The sequence below is a fragment of the Sinocyclocheilus grahami genome, unplaced genomic scaffold (genome assembly GCF_001515645.1).
Source record: "Sinocyclocheilus grahami isolate Dianchi unplaced genomic scaffold, SAMN03320097.WGS_v1.1 scaffold185.1, whole genome shotgun sequence".
NCBI classification, from domain to species: Eukaryota; Metazoa; Chordata; class Actinopteri; order Cypriniformes; family Cyprinidae; genus Sinocyclocheilus; species Sinocyclocheilus grahami.
The window spans coordinates 68627-73292 of NW_015505364.1; the positions used below are offsets into that span (position 1 = coordinate 68627).

The following is a 4666-nucleotide window of genomic DNA, read 5'->3' on the forward strand; positions in this document are numbered from 1 at the left end:
CCCACCTACCCCACTTACCATTGTTTTACTTCAATGATATGTTAGAATTTTTTGAATGAAAGATCAAAAGGATAAATTATGCATATATATATAGAGAGAGAGAGAGAGAGAGAGAGAGTTTTAAACATAAAAATGTTATTTGTAAAATAGCAATAGGTAGCAAAATAAAATGATGAAGGCATGGCTAAAAGTTTCCTTATTTAAAAAACGTATATCCTAAATCTAGGGTTTATGTTTATATTTCTTCATTGTCTTTGACGTCAGGAGCTTTATCAAATTTTCCAGACTCCAAACTGATACCACTTGTGGACCCCCCCACCTACCCCACTTACCCCACTTACCATTGTTTTACTTCAATGATAGGTTAGAATTTTTTGAATGAAAGATCAAAAGGATAAATTATGCATATATATATAGAGAGAGAGAGAGAGAGAGAGAGAGTTTTAAACATAAAAATGTTATTTGTAATATATATATATATATATATATAGAGAGAGAGAGAGAGAGAGAGTTTTAAACATAAAAATGTTATTTGTAAAATAGCAATAGGTAGCAAAATAAAATGATGAAGGCATGGCTAAAAGTTTCCTTATTTAAAAAACTTATATCCTAAATCTAGGGTTTATGTTTATATTTCTTCATTGTCTTTGACGTCAGGAGCTTTATCAAATTTTCCAGACTCCAAACTGATACCACTTGTGGATCCGAAGAGCTGAGCTTACGATATTTTACAAGGGTACCTTTGGTTTTACATTAAACATAGACTTTTTAATTTATTTATTTTGTATTCTCACTTCCTTCAGAATAAGCATAAGCAATTCACTTCAGTCTGAGCACATACACATCTCCAAAGAAAAATTACAGTAAGGAGTAAAACCATGAATATTAATTAGGTCTGGCAGACGTCGCATTGTAACATTCCTGGCGTATCACGTGACCATACTCATGAGTAATGTCTCAGAGTGATTCGTACATTCGCGCCCTACATCTGGGAGTCGAAGATAAAGCCATACACAGTCTGGCCAAATGCTTAATTTTCATGTGAATGAACAAACAAAACTCAGATATTACCTCTAAAATCCGCAGGCTGCAGCGTGTCGACCCAATGAGGTGAGGACGGTCTGCGAAGACTTCTGCGGTTCAGTTTGACAGCAGATGACTCTCACGACGTCCCTGTTTTGCTCAGGCTCACTATTGACATACATGTATTGTCATACTTTCCTAATAATCTAAGATAACGGTACAGAATAGCATTCAATCCAATGTCAGATTTTCGCGGCATAAGAAACTGTACAAATCTTTTTCTGAACTTCCCTCTCAGACAACTAAACCGGATGTTGTCATCTGCTATTGGCTGCGCGCCTTTAAAAGGGGCGGGGCAACATCGCAGCATGGACTGAAGCACGCTAAGAGCAGATACCTCAGTCCCACACACTCAAAGCACCCTTTCACACTCTCATTATCATTTTCCTGAACCAACAGATGTACCAAATGTTTCTACCACATCACTGTTTGTTAATATGGAATACAATGACAGAATGCGTCCAGCTCTTCTAACATAATAATTATAAAACAACTATTAGTTTATTTTAATTCCTCTATTTGCATTTATTACCATAGTTTTGAACATGAAGTTTTCTTTTAATGTATATTTTTATAATGAATTTTTATTGTTTTAGACTAAAGATCTGAGACTATGATAAACCAATAAAATAATTATTTGTTACAAGTTTCCAGAACCTCGATCTCATGATGCCCGTTTAAAAAAATTTAAATATGTTTAAAAGCGACCGCCGGCACATAAGCACTTTCTGCTGCATTGAATATGGTTGGATTACATCAATAACCGCACATTTTGAAATCTTTATGTATCTGCTTGATCCTCACATTCTCCTGCAGGACTATTGCAGCTGTTTTGCACTCGACCGTTAGGTGGCACTGTAGTTGTTTCGACCCCTTTCACTAAACTACAGTTACAGGACCTCAGTGCACTGTCCAAATTTAGTTAGATCTCCTGTAAAGTGATTTAGATAGAAGATTAATCCTATTGGCCTGTTGACGTTTATGTGTTATTCACCAAATTCTCATATTACTCTGTTGTTTGGAAAGTTTTACATTCCAGTTTTGCTACGGAATTGATGAAGAACATGTTGTCAGGACTTCACAGTTCTCTGATCTGTCAAATGGACTGATAATAAAAGAGATGGTCAGAGGCATCTGCTGCAGGCTGGACACACACGTCTGCCCCAAATGCATCTGTGCGGTTAGACTACTAGATCATTCCGCATCAAGGTGCAATGCAGGAAAACGTACAGTACCACAAGTGTAGTGGATGCAGGTTTATGTATCTATTTTGAACATTTAATGAGAACATCTGTTATCCCACATCTTTTAAAGCACTGTGTCTCGTCATGGTACTAGTAGTATTTTTACTGGAGTACTCTGATTTAGCATGTCTGATCTTTGGGGTTCTGTCTTAAAAGGATAGAAGTTGAGAAGAGGAAATGATAATCGGATTTAGAGTCAAAATAGCAACAATATCATTATCAAACAATAGTAAAAAGTGTTGTGTGAATGTAAATGTTACTTTATAACAAAACATGAAAGAAAATGTTAATGACAATCATCTTTTAAATATATATATATTTTTGCATTATGAAAATTCATGAAAATAGGATCTCAGAATGGTCCTAAAATCTTTGTGCAAAATATATATTAATATAATAATATTTATTATTATTATTATTAAAAATTACCCAGACATATTTTTGTCAAGTTTTGTAAGATTTACTTGTATATATAGGGCCATACCTTTGGATTAATCTGGATCGGTAAGATTTAAAAATATATATATATATATATTTATTTTTTCCCCCGCAAGGATGCATGAAATTAATCAAAGTGACTGTAAAGACAATCATAATGTAAAAAAAACCTGCAACTTTTTTCAACATTGAAGATAATAAATGATAATAATAATAAATGTTTCATGAGAACCAAATTAGAATGATTTCTGAAGGATCACGTGACACTGGAGACTGGAATAATGGCTACTTTTCTTTTCTTTCTTTCTTTTATTCTGATTCTGACAGTTGAACGTATTTGTTACACAGAAGTCTTCCACATTTCATTCCCCTATAACTTACCCCATGCAAAAGTTGGCGGGCATTCAGGACAGTTAGATGATGTTAAGCACACATTTCATTTAGGAGGTGACTGGGTAATCACAGTAAGGTACTCTGAGCCTGATACAATGGGAAGACTGTCAGAAGAGAGCAGGATCTGGAGTCCCATACCAGCAGAAAGAAGTCAGGGGTCTGTGCACGCCGGCTGTCCCCCTGGAACCAAAAACAAATGCACGGAGGTCCCAAACCGTGGAGCTGGTTTCAGGGAACAGTGTTTCCTCAAGGCCACCCCAGCAGATGCAGAGCAGACGAATTACAACTGTTGTTTAAACAGAGGTAATGGTACCACATGTGTACGTATGTTACATGTATGTTGGAGAAAGAGTGATATAGGGAAAAATTGTGTGTTCTTGGGAGAGGTTGGTGAGGCAGAGGCTACACTCTAAAAAATGCTGGGTTAAATAATTAATGGGTTAAATGTTTAACCCAATCTTCTGGGTAGTAACCCAACCGCTGGGTCAAAACAACCCAATTGCTGGGTTTGTCCCTATTTTACCCAGCACTGGGTTGTATTTAACCCAGCATTTTTTAGAGTGTATAACTTGGGGAGTGTGTTTAAAGTGGGCTAGTGGCTCCAGATTAGAGCTCACTACCCCTGTGGTTTTCAACACACAAACTTGCATGTGTGTGTGTGTGTGTGTGTGTGTGTGTGCGTGTGTGTGCGTGCGTGTTTTTCTTTGAGTTGGGTGGTGTCTCTGGCTCACTCACCAAATGGAAAGTCTGCACAGACTTTACCTCTATGTACACTACCAAGTCAAACAAATATTTATTGCTATAATTCAGTTTAATCATTTGTGTGTGAATGCATATAAAACGTTCAACAATAACACAATTACTCTGGGCATTTTTCTTGGATTAATTATGATTTATGCATACTGGCCATTGATTCTCCAATAGCTATCGTCTAACTGCAAAGTACACTCTTAGAAATAAAGGGTGCAAAACTGTCACTGTGGTAGTGCCCTTTCATAAGTTTCTATTATGTGCTTTTAAAGTACTAATATGTACCTTCAAGGTATCAATATGTACCATTTATGGGTAAATAAGGTACCATTTAGGGCTTTTGTAACTTAGTTTACCACTCCAGTGACAACTTCGTACATTTTTTTTCTAAAAGTGTTGACATGAAATGAAATGACATAAACATACATGCATTTCTGACTGGACACACAGTCATAGAATGTTTATTCTCCCCAAAGTAAATTTAGGTCAGTTCGGGCTAGATTCCTTTGGTCATTACTTAAAAATACATCTGGTCTGAGTGGAACTTCTTTGGTCATCCAAATAGAAATAAAGAACACACAGAAAAATATGGGTTAATGCCTGGGTTTGAAAGCATGTGTGTTTTCCCCTGAGCTTAAAATGGTCGATCATGAGGTAGGGGGATAAGAGAGTTGTTGAATGTGGGAAAAAAGGAGCCAATGTTAGAAAACAGCAAGGGCGGAGGGGGCCGAAATGATGGAGAGGGGTATTGGTAAGGC

The 4666-nt window shown here is 36.5% G+C and overlaps 1 protein-coding gene across 1 annotated transcript in view; it reads right to left on the reverse strand.

Moving 5' to 3' along the window:
• LOC107594527 (Fanconi anemia group C protein-like) overlaps nucleotides 1-1320 on the reverse strand; it is a 29101-nt gene extending 27781 nt beyond the window's left edge. The window contains exon 1 of the mRNA XM_016284608.1: nucleotides 1072-1320. The gene's annotated coding sequence lies outside the window, so the exon portion shown is untranslated. The remainder of the gene's footprint in view (nucleotides 1-1071) is intronic.
• Nucleotides 1321-4666: the final 3346 nt, after the last annotated feature.